Source organism: Nothobranchius furzeri, chromosome 9 (genome assembly GCF_043380555.1).
Source record: "Nothobranchius furzeri strain GRZ-AD chromosome 9, NfurGRZ-RIMD1, whole genome shotgun sequence".
In the NCBI taxonomy this organism is placed as follows: Eukaryota; Metazoa; Chordata; class Actinopteri; order Cyprinodontiformes; family Nothobranchiidae; genus Nothobranchius; species Nothobranchius furzeri.
Window position 1 is genome coordinate 47,059,197 of NC_091749.1, and position 16,428 is coordinate 47,075,624.

The following is a 16,428-nucleotide window of genomic DNA, read 5'->3' on the forward strand; positions in this document are numbered from 1 at the left end:
AAACCTTTCAACTGGGTTCCCCTGTGGATGGTAGGGTGTAGTCTTTGAATTGGCTATTCCTGTGTACTTCTGCAGCTGTTTGAATAAATGGTTTTCAAATTCCCTGCCTTGATCATGGTGTAATTTACCAGGAAAACCAAATTTCAAGGAAAAGTCATTAAAAATTTTATCTGCTGCTGTTTTGCCAGACTTGTTGCGTGTAGGGTACGCTTGAGCAAACTTAGTGAAGTTGTCCTGTAACACTAAAATATACTCATACCCTCCCCTGTTTTTTTCGAGATGAACATAGTCTATTGAAACCATTTCAAAGGGTGCAGTAGCAGGCACGTGACTCATGGGGGCCCTCAACTGAACTGTAGGCTTTTTCTGTGTTACATTTAGACACCTGTGTGATGAAAAACTCAATATCTTTGTACATATTCGGCCAGTAAAATCTACTTCTTGCCAAATTCATCACACGCTCCACCCCCAGGTGACCCATTTCACAGTGAAGGTATTTATAGACTAGTTCATTGTATGATTCTGGAATCACAATCTGAGTGTAAGTCACAGTTTTTCTTATCAACAACCCGTCATTAGAAATCAAAAGCTTTTTCCACTCATGGAGCAGCTGTTTTACTTTGGGATATTTGGTCACTAATGTTTTGTCAAAGTTTGTGCCCCTACTCTTTAAGTTTAGAACATAAGCTATGGTAGAGTCCTGCTTTTGAGCTTGTAGTAGCTCCTGCTTTGTGATCCTCACATCTGGCTGAGTTTCTGTAAGTATTTGATTTACTTCTGGACTGCACGTTACAGCTGATATCCAATCCAGCTGCTTGTCTTCCTGTGTTTCAATAGCATTTAGTAATGCACTTAACACTTCGGGTGAGCACAGCTCAATGCATTCTGACATGTAGGAGTCCATATTAGAAGGTGTTCTGGACAAAAAGTCTGCATCAGTGTTACTTTTCCCGAGGAGGTATTTCAGTGTTATGTTAAAATCTGCCAACTCGGAAACCCATCTGTGTCCTGTCGCATTAAGTCTAGCTGTGCCTAAAACATAGGTTAAAGGGTTGTTGTCACTATAAACTGTCACTGAGGGAGCATAGAACAAATAGTCTCTAAAGCGCTCAGTAAAGGCCCACTTTAGTGCTAAAAACTCAAGTTTCCCTGAGTGCAACCTGTAGTTTTTCTCAGCCTGTGTTAGTGTTCTCGATCCATATCCAATTACTCTTAACTTACTGTCCTGCCTCTGGTACAAAACTGCCCCAAGTCCTTCCTCCGATGCATCTATGTGCAGGATGAAAAGGTCCTCAAACCTGGGATAAGCCATGACAGGTGGGTTAGTCAGAGCATCTACCAAATAGTCTAGTGCTTTTTGGTGACTGTCACTCCATATGATTTTTTTTGGTGGGCGCAGCATGTCCCGCCTTAGCTGACTGCGTTGGTGTTTGGTTGATGTCCTCTGAGAGTAAATCGTACAAGCACTTTGCATGTCTTGAAAAATCTTGCACATAACTTCGATAACACCCCAAAAATCCCAAAAGCTTTCTCAGCTCTTTGATGTTTGTTGGAGGGCTGTTTTTTAAAGCTTGTACTGCTTGCACCTCTTTTTCATCCATTTTGTGACCATCTGCTGAAATGATTTTGCCCACATAGCGGACTTCATTTTTGAACAAGTCACATTTATCAGGTCTTAGTTTTATCCCCCAAGCCTGCTGGCGTTTGAGAACTGTTCTCAAATCTTCAATATGCTGTTCAAATGTTTGACTGTACACCAAAACATCATCTAAATATGGAGTACATATTTTGTCCCTCAAGCCTTCTAAACTTTCCTCCATACTACGTTGGAATGCTGAAGGCGCATTGGTAAGCCCAAATGGAATTCTATTCCATTCATACAGCCCCCAAGGTGTTGTAAAGGCTGTGTATTTTTTTGAATCCTCGTTGATTTCACCTTGATGGTATGCTTTACCTTGGTCGAGCACACTGAACCACATATTGCCGCCAAGTCCATCAATTATCTCCTGTATTCGTGGTATAGGGTGCCTGTCTGGAATGGTCTTTTTATTGAGACCCCTATAATCGATACACAGTCTCAGGCTTCCATCCCGTTTCCTCACACACACTACTGGTGAAGCGTAAGATGAGGCTGATTTGCGAATAAAGTCTTTCTTGAACAAGTCCTGAATGTGATTTTTGACTTCATCATAGAGAGCACGAGGGACCGCAGCCACAGGAATCTGGTCAGTCAGTTTAATATCCATTTTCAAATTTTTTATGTGGCCAATTTCCTCTTTGTGTTTAGCAAATGCCCCTGACTCCTCCTTCAACATTTCCATGACAGCTGCCTGCTGTTCTGTGTTAAGGTGGCTCAAACTGACAGGTGGGTTCCAAGGCTCTTCAGGTAAGCTAGGTGAGTTGTCTTTTTCTCCAACTGAACCTAGCTGAGCTTTTTTTAGATTCATGGGAAAGGTGTGTGTTACTCTCTCTATGTTACCTATAAGGGTTTTAGCTGGCAAAACAATGTCATGTTTGGTAACATTAGTAACATAGATCTTAGCTTTTCGGGTCTTGCCTGATACAAGCAGCAGATGGCTGTTAAATTTCAGGCCCTCATCTAATGACAGGTTTCCATCAGGCTCAAAAAGCATTTCACTTTGTACTTTTGAGTCTGTTTTAATGGAACAACTAATGCCATGCATCTGTCCACTGGGTACGACAATAGCTGTCCGTCCTGATCTAATCGGGTAGGTAACTGTCTCACTACTTGAGGTGTGGATAAGGTTCAAAAGTGCTCCCGCTTTGCCTGATCCTACTCTTAGTGAATTTCTGAGTAAAGACACACTTTCACTGGACTGAGTAGTGTCCCTTTTTATCAGTTCCTCAATAGCATTAAAACCTATTATTGGTTTCTGCATCACATCACGACTTATTAGAATTGGAACCAGAACTTCATCCTGAGCAGAAGTTTTCCCTTTTGGGTCACAAAGGCTAAGGCTAACTTCTACCCAACCCTGGAAAGGAACTTCTGATCCATTCACAGCTCTCAGGTCTAAAAGTTCATTCCCACTTAGAAGATCACTGATTGGGTGGACTTCTAAATCAGGTAAGTTATCTGACTTCCAGTGTGCACTCATGATTGAAACTTGGGCCCCCGTGTCCCACAGGGCCTGTGTTTTACAGTTGTTCATTTTACACCATACTAGACACTTTTTACCCACTAGCTGCGCTACTTTTCTTTTTTTGGTACTCAGATTAAACATGTTTTGTGGCTGGTTCCTAATTTTGGGATTTCCTGAGCTTGTTGGTGATGCCTGAAGTAACCTTTGGGCTTTGGGAATGTTGTCACATTGGGACATTGGTGCTGAAGCTGTGGCTTGTCCCGCAGTCACAGCCCCTTCCAGTTTCCCTGCTTCTGGGCTCCCCTTACTTTACATCCTTTTGCCCAGTGAGAGTTACTGCCACACTTAAAGCAATGGTCACAGTCCCTGTTTTCTTGTTGACATGCAGCACACCGCCTTTTTGGTCTCTGGGCTGACTTTCTGTATGTCTTAGTTTGCCCATCAGAGTCACTTGACCTATCCTGTTGAACCGTTTGTACAAGTGAAGCTACCTGTCCTGTAAGTTCCCTGATTGCTAAATTACTTTCTTCAATTTTTGCAAATAAGGAGTTGTCTTTGACTGGTTTAGCTGGCTTTGTGTCGGGTTGGCTTGTACAAGGATCAGAATGTGCAACATTCTGCTCAACTACATTTAGCCCTGTTCTAAATGATGACCTGTGGGCTTTTGCCTTAGCCCTTTCGCTTTCATTGTACTGTGCTGTTTGCATTTTCATTAACAAGAGTTCATCACTGCTGTTTTCATCCTGTAAATACAATCTCATTTCTGCTCTGACATTATCATTTAGTAGTCCCGTTCTAATAGACTGAAAACATTGACTTTGCACAAGTTCTTTGTTGTACCTTAGGCTGGACTGGGCACGCTCAGATGCAAAAAGGATTTTTTGACGTAAGTCCAGGACTCTAATCAGGAACTCAAGTGGTGTTTCATTCGCCCCCTGGGTAGCCTTGGTTAACTGCTGATACAGTACTGTGGCATCTGTTTCTGCATAATGGGCTTTTAGAACTTGTCTCAAACTGGTCAGTGTGAGGTTTTCCTTCCCCTCCAAGTAGCTCCTTAGCTTTAACCCAGGACTGATGGCACGCACTACAGCCTCCACGATCTCAGCTTCAGAGTAGCCCTTCTTCAATCCGCTTTCCATTTGGTGCTCCAAGCTGCTGAAGCTCAGTGTGTCTTTAGCTGTTGTCTCACCCACATGGCCACTTATCCTGAAGTCTTTTCTGAATCCCACTGATGAAACGTTGCAGCCGCTGTTGCCCATGGAGTCTCTCCCTCTGCGCTGCATTTCGCTGTCTCGCGAGGTCATCATGGCCGCCTGGTGCTCCGCTGCTGTCCCTTGAGCTGGCTCATGTATCGCGTCAGACCCGTGCCACAACCCGTGCACGCGCATTGGGTCCACAGCGCGCGTGTGAACGGGACTCGCGAGCGAAAATATACATGGCGAGAGGTCATTTGTGCACTGAGAGGGAGCAAACTGTGTCTGTGAGCGCACAAGGATGTGCACAAGTGACAAACCTGCGTGCACGCGTTGCCAACGAGCACACGGCAGAGGAAAACGTGCGCGCGCGGCAGCCTCTCTGCGCGCTCGGCAGCCTCTGCGCGCTCGGTTTCTAATTCCGCTCGCTCGGCTGTGAGGGCTTTTGGCACTCTGGAGGCGTGGCCTGTGGCAGATCTTCCCTGTCCTCTGATTGGTTAGTTTACCCCGCACTTTACTCTCTACCTATCTATATAAAAAAATCTGAGACTCAGCAGTTGCTGTCATAGCTCAGCTGGGAGAGCGGGTGACTCTCACTCTGGAGGATCCAGGTTTGAGTCCGGCCAAGGACCATAGAGTTGATGTCATTATTCTTTCCTAATTCCTGTGATATTATTTTACAGTTGTGACCGTTCAACTGTCATTAAACGTCCGAATGTTTGCTGGGCAGTGTTTTAAAAAGTGCACATAAGCTAGATGGTTTTAACCAGGTAAAAATAGACTTGTGGGTGTAGGTATGCTCAAGTTTAAAAAGTTCTTGCCTCATTAATGTATTGTTTATTTTTTTCAGCATTTAATTGACAAATTATCCTTTCAAATAATTAATTGATGAGTTACATAATTGTCCATTTAGAATTGTTGAATGGACTGAGTCAAGTTTGGTGCACTTTATATATTTCAAAACATGTTTTTTTTATTTCAATTATGCATATAAATAATTTTAATGTTAATTTATTGAAATATTTCTATTTTTTCATTACCTCACCCTTGTTTTGACAAAAACAAGACCTTGCTGGATAATATCACGGAGAAACTATTTGTTCACAGTACTTGGCTCAGTGAGGATCTGTGTACCAAAGGAGGAGATACTCAGAAATCTGTCTGCAGATTGTTACAACCCAGACTGGAAGTGGTGGGCTGTAATAAGAAAGGAGACCAAACAGAGGAGTGGGGGGTTCAACAACTGATTTATTTAACCAAAGTAAGGATTTACTAAAGCAAGTTAGTGAACAGAAAATGGCCATCTCAAGGTTTTACTCGGATGTCCCTCAGCAGGGTGCAGCACTGTTGAATGTCATCTGAATGAAAGCTTGATATGCAGTTTCTTTATGAAAGTGTGTAAATATACAGTGTGGTTGCCGTACATATGTTGAGGTTCTCAGACATCAGGCTTCTTTGCCCAGGCCTTCACTAGTGGGCTATTTTAAAAGTTGGTAAGGAGAAAAACCACAGCATATAGCTGATTGTTTACAAATGCAAGGAGGGGAATAACAATCAAAAACCTAGTGTTCTTGGACCAGATGAAAGGAGCGCTCCACATGCACTCAGAGATGTTATGGCTTCTGTTTCTATAACTTTACATGCAGACATTTGAGGTTTGCCAGAAAGAAAAGCTGGCCTGTGCACTTTGCAGGGCACAATGTCATCAATGAAGAAACCCCTGTCTACCATGATGACCATCTCTAGTTGTAGCATTTTCAACACACCAGATTCCCAGGTTGGTCGCTGATAGTTCCAGCATACAGTGCTGAGACAAAGGTCACTGGCCTATGTGGCACAATCCAAATGAGCCTCTTCAGAGTGCAGTTGAACTTGAGGAAAATATATGACTCTGGAAGAGAGGGGAATATGGCCATTGACACCTCAGATCAGTGCAGTCAAGAATTACTGTGTTTGGGTAGTCCTGAACGTGTTGTGATGCCCCCACCGTCTCATTGGGTTTTCATTTGTGTTTAATTGTGTTTTTCTTCTGTTGTAGGCAGCTGGTTAAGCAGCCTTGGAGGCAACTGGGCTCAGGGTGTGGTGCTGCCTACAAAGCCTACTGTTTTTCTGCTTTCACTGGGTCTCTCCTGTGTGGTGGAGAGTCCTCACTGGCCATTTTCTGTTCACTAACTTGCTTTAGTAAATCCTTACTTTTATTAAATAAATCAGTTGTTGAACCCCCACTCCTCTGTTTGGTCTCCTTTCTTATTACAGCCCACCACTTCCAGTCTGGGTTGTAACAATCTGCAGACAGATTTCTGAGTATCTCCTCCTTTGGTACACAGATCCTCACTGAGCCATGTACTGTGAACAAATAGTTTCTCCATGATATTATCCAGCAAGGTCCCGTTTTTGTCAAAACAAGGGTGAGGTAATGAAAAAATAGAAATATTTCATTAAATTAACATTTAAATTATTTATATGCATCATTAAAATAAAAAAAACATGTTTTGAAATATATAAAGTGCACCAAACTTGACTCAGTCCATTCAACAATTCTAAATGGAAAATTATGTAACTCATCAATGAATTATTTGAAAGGATAATTTGTCAATTAAATACTGAAAAAAATAAACAATTCATTAATGAGGCAAGAACTTTTCTCTCTCTCTCTCTCTCTCTCTCTCTCTCTCTCTCTCTCTCTCTCTCTCTCTCTCTCTCTCTCGAAGCCCCACTCTAAGGGAGTTTGCAGTGTATTAGTGAGTCATATATTGTACAACCACAGTCATAAAGTTTTCAATCAGTAGTTTTATTTCAGTATGTATTTTTCCAGTATCACAAAAAATGTAATTTTATATGGTTAAAACCATCTAGCTTATGTGCACTTTTTAAAACACTGCCCAGCAAACATTCGGACGTTTAATGACAGTTGAACGGTCACAACTGTAAAATACCTGAAATTAAGAAAAATTGACATGACATCTACTGCATTGTCCTTGCCCGGACTCGAACCTGGATCCTCCGGGGTGAAAGTCACCCACTCTCCCAGCTGAGCTATGCCAGCAACTACAGAATATCAGACTTTTTTATATAGATAGAGGGTAAAGTGCGGGGTAAACTAACCAATCAGAGGACAGGGAAGATCTGCCACAGGCCACGCCTCCAGAGTGCCAAAAGCCCTTACAGCCGAGCGAGCAGGAGTCAGAAACCGAGCGCGCAGAGAGGCTGCCGAGCGCGCACAGAGGCTGCCGCACGCGCACGTTTTCCTCTGCCGTGTGCTCATTGACAACGCGCGCACGCAGGTTTGTCACTTGTACACATCCTTGTGCGCTCACAGACACAGTTTGCTCCCTCTCAGTGCACAAATGACCTCTCGCCATGTATATTTCCGCTCGCGAGTCCCGTTCACACGCGCGCTGCCATGTATATTTGCGCTCGCGAGTCCCGTTCACACGCGCGCTGTGGACCCAATGCGCGTGCACGGGTTGTGGCACGCTTTAAACGCCATACTCATGCTCCAGCGTTGTCATCAGACCTGGCCGCCGCTCCAACAGCGCCCCCTCTGCTGCGAGTCGCTCCTCGTACACAGTCTCCGCCGTCATTCCCGCTCCGTCTGAAGATAACGACCGGGCCACCGCTCCCGCGCTGATAGCCGCTGACCGCGCCTCCACCAGCGAAACCAGCTCATCATTTAGCTCCAGAAGCACCGACATGCCTTCAACCTCCCGCTGCAATAAATCTTCTCGTTCACAGAATTGGATAATAAGCTTAACGAGAGCTCTGTTTTACTCTTAATTTCTTCATCTTTTTTTCCTGTAATATCACACAGTTCACATACTCTGAGCAGCTCTTCCACAGATAGTCCACATAACTTCTGCTCTAACTCCAACAAAAAATCTTCACGGTCCTCAGACATGCTTGAACGACAAATAAGACGAAAAATATACTCTTACAGTGTATCCGACCGGAGAAGCACACATTGCGTCGTGCTAGCTAGACTGTTGCTATTCGTTAGCATTAGCCTCCTTTTTCTGGCACGCTCCGTTACCGTGTCTCTCAGCAATCTTCCAATCCACAATATGAGGTAGTCATTAAAAGCGATCTCGGTGGGACCTCCAAAATGTTACACCACTCCAGGACAACTTGGTGTAGAAAAACCGAGTTTTATTCGGGACCTCAGAACCATGGCATCGTCATACAGATCCAAGCATGTTAGACTTCTTTTCTTCTTTTTTTTCCCATTCCTTTCTGAACTGTAACTGCCCTCTACTGGTGAAAATGTGTTACAGCTTAACCAGAAACAAACGTAGCTGACTTACTTTTCAACTCTCAACAGGTTTATGCCATGTTTCAGACATTTTATCTGTACACTTTACCAAGTGCTACATATGCTCTGCTGAGAAGGTCATTGGCTGCAAACTCCCCTCCATACAGGACCGTACACCTCCAGGACATTGAGGGTGCAGGTCGGTTAACAGCTGACCCGTGTCACCCTGGACACATTCTCTTTCACTCATTCCCATCTAGGAGGCTCTGATCGATTCGGACCAGAACCTCTCGCCACAGAAACTGTTTCTTCCCCTCTGCAGTCGGACTGATGAATGTCAATCGATCAATAAAACACTTTTGATTCTGATTCTGACACACACACTTTCATGCACACACACACACACATGACTACATGCACACATCCCCAGGAGATAATGAATGCACAGTCCACACGCATATAAACACACACACTCTTAGATTATTTCAATCTTAAACCAGATTCATCCAAATAGTTTTTCACTAGGCGATAAAATAAACTTACCTTTACTTGATTCAATTAGACAAGTAACTTTAAAGCAGAACATTTTTTGTCAGAGGGCAACATTAGAGGAAACAAATCTATTGCACTTTATACCCCTCTCCCTCTGTTCGTGGTTACAGCTGAGAGCTACGCTTCTCATTCTGGAATGTGCAGCCCCAGACTGCCAGCAGGGCTAACCAGCACAGCTGCCTGCTCACATCTGTCCCACAGAACGTACACAGAGCTTACCGTTTTTTTGATTGGATGATTTGAGCTTGGGACCGAAGTTGTCTGGGCCCCATGAGGTTCTAGTGAGAGTCGGTTGTACATGCACACTTTGATTTCAGAATCTTCCTTGTTTAAAAACGAGTGCTGAGGGTCCAGCTCAGTCCGGCCCCATCTCTGTTTTTTCTGAAGGATTTAACCTACCAAGCTTGTCAGTTCCCTGAATGGCAAAAACTTAATGTGTTTATAACATAGTCTTCTTGGTGACAGAATGGCTTTTTACACAATACTCTAAAGAACCAGGTTTCACTGATTAGCAAACACAGAGCACCACAGCGCCATCCGGTGGGACCCAGCCCCACTGGCCCCAATGCAGTGGTGTTGATAGTCTTACCTTGTACTGTGATAATATCACTAATCTAAAAAATCTTGCATAATTCCTGAAATGGGAAAACTCAAAAAACATCATAAGGATGTACTGGAAGTACTGGAAGCACAGTCTAAGCCATTTGTTACAAATATAAAAATGAAAATGGCATTTAATTAAGAATAAGTAAAAATAATATTTTCAGAGCTGAGCATAAAAACAGCAGGAATATCAGTGGATGAACAGCTGCAACACTCAGTCTGTGTGGAAAGAAATCACTATCACAAAATAAACTCCTGACCTTATCCCTGCTGTGGAGGCGTTTGTTGGACCTGATGCATGGAGGAAAGAAACCTGACTGAGGTGATGCAGAAAAGTGGCTTGAGAGTGTGTTTCAGCCAGCAATAGTGATCGGGGACTCAGAAGAGGCTGGCTTCTCAGCAGGGTGTGACTGACTTGTAAATACCGTCGTTCCTGTTAGGACCTTGTTTACTCCGAGTCCATAAAGAGCAGCGGGACTCTGTTCCTCATTTTAAAAGCATTAACTTGTGACTCAAATGTGTGATGTCAGCAAGATGCACAGCTTGGAGCTGTTATGCGTGAGTTTATTTTACACCCAGAGAAGTTTTGTTTTATTGCAGTGCTCAGAGTTATAAAGCAGAAAGCATCGCCTCGTCCATCATGTCCAAACTAACTCCTGGTGGACATTAATGTGACACTACAGATCAGGCATCCTTCTGGCTCTGAAGAGGAAAAACTTTGTTTTTTACTGACTGCAGAAGACTTTGGATATTTTTAGAAATGTGGAGATGACATGAACTTGAAGTCTTTCCTGCCCTTTCCAGAATCCAGGTCAACTATAAATAAGGTGTTTATGTGATGATTGTGTCAACGCAGTGTGTGTGTGTGTGTGTGTGTGTGTGTGTGTGTGTGTGTGTGTGTGTGTGTGTGTGTGTGTGTGTGTGTTTGTGTGCGTGCGTGTGTGCGTGTGTGTGTGTGTGTGTGTGTGTGTGTGCGTGCGTGCGTGCGTGCGTGCGTGCGTGCGTGTGTGTGTGTGTGTGTGTGTGTGTGTGTGTGGATGCAAACCTTTCTACTCCCCACTTAATGAATCACATTTTCACTACAGGTGTGCTCATATCAGAAGGAATTTGCAGCTTTTACACCAACTCCTTAGAAGATGAGTAATGACACGATCTTGTTCATTAAAAACAGAATACATGCTTACAGTGATATATTTTAGCCCAGCTTTACAAAAGGAAAGGAGCACCTGAGAGGATGAGGGTGACTTTATAAAAGTCCTGGTTAGGCAGGTACAGGCGGTTCAGCAGGATGCTTCGGTCTCTGGTGGCTGCAAGGGCAGACAGAGCCTGATGGAGTGGACGGAGCGTAACTTCTTCCCAAATTCCCAAAATGTTTACCCAGCCTTCTCCAGCTCACAGTGCAGTTTTAGGATTTTTGACAAAAGCAGCAGGCTCAAGCATTTGTCCTAAAGATGGAGCCTTTCTTCATTTGTTTTACTTAGAGTCATAAAGCCTCCAGTTTAGACGTATAACTCTGTCCCTGAGAGACACTCAGTGTTTACATTTAGCACAGTGCAGAGCATTTTTAAACTCTGAAGTTCAACAAAAGTAGAAGTATCCCAAAGCTGGAGCTCCACTTGATGGATTAGAAGTGTTGTGATCATCCCTGACAGCTGCAGAGTGGTGATTCACAAAGGAAGATTACAGACTTAATGAGAATCACCAGAAATCAAGATTAATTATATATAATAAAAAATGTTCAAATCCAACCCCAGTAAATGTTTACAACATGTTTTAAAAAAGAAAACAACTCTTCTCTCTCCAACTCAGCTAATCTTTAATTCTCTGTTCTCGTCAAAACAACGTGATGATTCTCCTGACAGTTTAAATTTGAACCTTGAGTAAGAAGCTGTTGCTGAAGCAATCAAAACCACAAAATAATACAGGTGCTGGCCAGTAAATTAGAATATCATCAAAAGGTTGAAAATATTTCAGTAATTCCATTCAAAACGTGAAACATGTACATTATATTCATGCAATGCACACAGACCAATGTATTTCCAATGTTCATTACATTTAAATTTGATATTCATAAGTGACAACTAATGAAAACTCCAAATTTGGTATCTCAAAAAATTAGAATATTCTGAAAAGGCTGAATATAGAAGACACCTGCTGCCACTCTAATCAGCTTATTTACTCAAAACACCTGCAAAGGCCTTTAAAAGGTCCCTCAGTCTTGTTTTGAAGGCACCACAATCATGGGGAAGACTTCTGACTTAACAGCTGTCCAAAAGACAATCATTGACACCTTGCACAAGGAGGGCAAGACACAAAAGGTGATTGCTAAAGAAGCTGGCTGTTCGCAGAGCTCTGTGTCCAAGCACATTAACAGACAGGCGAAGGGACGGAAAAAATGTGGTAGAAAAAAGTGTACAAGCTCTAGGGATAACCGCACCCTGCAGAGAATTGTGACGACAAACCCATTCAAAAATGTGGGGGAGATCCACAAAGAGTGGACTGCAGCTGGAGTCAGCGCTTCAAGAACCACCACGAGGAGACTCATGAAAGACATGGGATTCAGGTGTCGCATTCCGTGTGTCAAGCCACTCTTGAACAAGAAACAGCGCAAGAAGCGTCTCGCCTGGGCCAAGGACAAAAAGGACTGGACTGATGCTGAGTGGTCCAAAGTTATGTTTTCTGATGAAAGCAAGTTCTGCATTTCCTTTGGAAATCAAGGACCCAGAGTCTGGAGGAAGAGCGGAGAAGCACAGAATCCACGTTGCATGAGGTCCAGTGTAAAGTTTCCACCGTCAGTGATGGTGTGGGGTGCCATGTCATCTGCCGGTGTTGGCCCACTCTGTTTCCTGAGGTCCAGGGTCAATGCAGCCGTCTACCAGGAAGTTTTAGAGCACTTCATGCTTCCTGCTGCTGACCAACTTTATGGGGATGCAGACTTCACCTTTCAACAGGACTTGGCACCTGCACACAGTGCCAAAACCACCAGCACCTGGTTCAAGGACCATGGTATCCCTGTCCTTGATTGGCCAGCAAACTCGCCTGACCTTAACCCCATAGAAAATCTATGGGGTATTGTGAAGCGGAGGATGCAATACGCTAGACCCAACAATGCAGAGGAGCTGAAGACGACTATCAGAGCAGCCTGGGCTCTCATAACACCTGAGCAGTGCCACAGACTGATCGAGTCCATGCCACGCCGCATTACTGCAGTTATTGAGGCAAAAGGAGCCCCGACTAAGTATTGAGTGCTATACATGCACATTCTTTTCATGTTCATTCTTTTCAGTTGGCCAACATTAGAGAAACAAACATTTTTTCATTGGCCTTTAGAATATTCTAATTTTCTGAGATACCAGATTTGATGTTTTCATTGGTTGTCACCTATAAATATCAAATTTAAATGTAATAAACATCGGAAATACATTGGTCTGTGTGCATTGCATGAATATAATGTACAAGTTTCACATTTTGAATGGAATTACTGAAATATTTTCAACCTTTTGATGATATTCTAATTTACTGGCCAGCACCTGTAAAATAATGTTACTCCACATGGTTTTCAAAAGGTCTGATAAAAACAAGAATATATAACATATTCCTCATTGTAAGGACACGTCTTTCTGTAAGCAGACATCTCAAGTGTTTCTGTTCTTAATGCTCATGATGAGACTTCTGCCCAGCAGCTCTAATGTGTCCAGATATGACCTCTAATGAAAAGGCTGTGAGCAGGTCGCAAGCTGTTTGTCACATATCTGCAGGCAAGGTGTCAGGTCCGGATGTTAACTGGAGCTGGCTCCTCGCTGAAGTCCAGCACACAGCAGAGAGGACTGTCCATTTCAGGAGAAGTGTGACGGGTTCATCTGATGGTTTATATCTAGAACTTTGGTTGGAGGCTGACCTTGTCATAATTCAGACATCTGGGCCTACTGAAGGCCGTAACCTAAGTTTTTTTGTTTGTTTGTTTTGGACTTTTGTTATAATAATAATAATAATAATAATAATAATAATAATAATTTGCTTCCTTCTCATTTGCAGAAAGCTACCTGAACAGCCTCTGTTCAAAGAAATGGCTTAGTCTGACAGGACGGATAAGTGAACAGCTAGTCGGCTGCACTCAGACTAGCCGTTAGCACATCAGTCTTCAATCAATCAATCAATCAATCAATTGTAGTGTAATGGAATGACCTGTTTTCTGACCTAAAGGTCATGCCTGCGCTCTGCTCAACCTAATCTCTCAAGGTCTTTCATGCAGTCTGCTCATTCTAAACTGTTTCACTTCCTTTCCAGCTCAAGACTGAAGACGAGAACTCTTTTAATAAATAATTAAATAGCGTCTGTTAGTCCCAATAATAATGTGAGCCCAATGTAAATCAATCTGTGAAATGACAATGTTAATTACTTGAATTACAATACTGTAATCAGTAGTATTTGTATAAGAAGTATAGCTTGGTACAGATGCACTAGACACTCCTCCAAGTACACAAGTCATGTTAAAATCACATGACACATTCCTTTTGTCTCTCCAATCAGAGTTTTCGTTTCTGACGCGTGGTGTGGTCTGCGTGGTGTTTATACAAAACCCTTTTGGCTGTCAAATCCTGATTCGACCATAAATCAAAACATCTGAATTATAAAACTAATTCCCACGCCACCCTTAACAGTGTTCAAGCGTTCTATAGTTTGGGACTGGCCATCCTGAAGTTTTAACCCAAAGAACCGACAAGCTGGATAATAAAACCTGTTGCAAGCTACACCTGAACGCAACGTTCCTTCAGAGTAAAAGCTTAACTCACTGACCCTTCAGGGTCCCGCTGACGCCTGTCAACCACCCATCGCTTACCTGGAGGCATTCTAAGAGTAGTCAGTCGTACCGTACGCTGTTTCATCGGCTTCGGTATCAAGAGGGGGGTCCGAGGACCTGGCATTCTGGGTCTGAAAAGGAGGCTTCCGCCAAGGGTATGTAGAGTGGCAATATGGCGTCTGAATGTGGTTTTGAAACTCCGACTGTAGTTTAGAGCAAAACATTCGCTCCCACACAGAACTAGTGCTTCTCCGGAAACGAGAGTTCTGTTAACAACATTCCACATTACACCATCCATCTTGCCTCATTTCACCTTAGATCCATTCATCACACAGAGTGTTTCGAGTTAGTTAGCCTAGTTTTAAATTGTTTAGAAATAAATCTTCTTAAAACTTTAAAACCTGACTCTCTCTCTCTCTCTCTCTCTCTTGTCTCTGGGTTAATACGAAGTGTTACCTAATCCCTGCAATAAAAAGTTCCGATCTTCTGGTAAAAGAAATATTCCAAGATCCATCAGATTGATTTCATATTTCCTATGGAATCTCACGTTTTATGGTTCATTACGTAAGATGTAACCGACGAATCATTACACAATCAATCAATCAATCAATCAATCAATCTTTATGTATATAGCGCCTTCCACTGCCCTTGCGGTAGCCAAAGGCGCTGAACATAACACACTAAAAAAATAGAGAGCAAAAGGACATAAAAGCCAGTGTTGGGAAAGTTTGTGTTAAAAAAGAACTAGTTCAAAGTTGAGTTCATACATTTTAAAACAAACTATATTACATTTTTTAGTTCATCATTAAAACATTTTTTAACTAAGTTCATTGTACCAAAACTTAACTAGTTCATAATACTTTGAGGCACATTCTCGTTTTCCCATCTCAGCATATATATATATATATATATATATATATATATATATATATATATATATATATATATATATATATGCTGAGATGGGAAACTAGGATGTGCCTCAAATTGCAATACTCAGTGCAAAACATTTAATTATCTTTAAATTAAATAACTTCCCTAATTCAATGAATTTTCTGACTTGTTTGCCAAAAAAACATAATTAAAGAGAAAGTCATAGAGCTTGGGTTATAAAGAGCAACAATCAAAACAAAGCAAATAAAAAAATAAACAAATAGGTAAATATTAACGGTGCAACTCTGTGACTGGTGTTTTCAGATTTTTATTTTTCCCGGTTCATTCCAGTTAATTCCATACTCGGAAATTTCAACTTCCAAGTAGAAATAATGGACTGGACCCCCCTGACATCTACTGCCTATGGTGGCTACATTTGCAGGTTCTACTTTTTATAAACTCTATGATTAACAGGATGTTTTAGCTAGGATTTAGCTCCGTGGAAATCTGGAGCTCGAACGTCAAAAGAGCACGTTTATAAACCCGTTCACTCACGGCAGATCGAACGCACACACTTTAAAATTTGTCAGGCAAAATACAAACAAGTTCAGTTCATGTTCACAAAATTCAATTAACTCGTTCGGGCACAACACTGATAAAAGCAACAATAGACATAAAAGCAACATACAAAAGATGAAAGCAGCGGAGATGATGTAAAAAGATAATAGACAAGGCAAACTTAATAAATCTAAAAACCGTCACATAAAAGCCAAATGATAACAATCTGTCTTTGAGTGACTCTTGAAGACCTGCAGTGACGGTGACTGTTTGATATCATGTGGAAGCTCCTTCCAGAGAGAAGGAGCCAAGACCTAGAAAGCCTGATCACATAGACCTGCACCTACTCTGTGGGACAATCAGTAACACCAGCTCAGCCGAGCGTAGAGTTCGTGATTAGGTATGTTGTTTTTTTAGCGCTGCCAAGTATGGTGGGGCACCACCATGAAGAGACCCGAAGATGCAGCACAGAATTTTAAACTTAGCATGAAAACC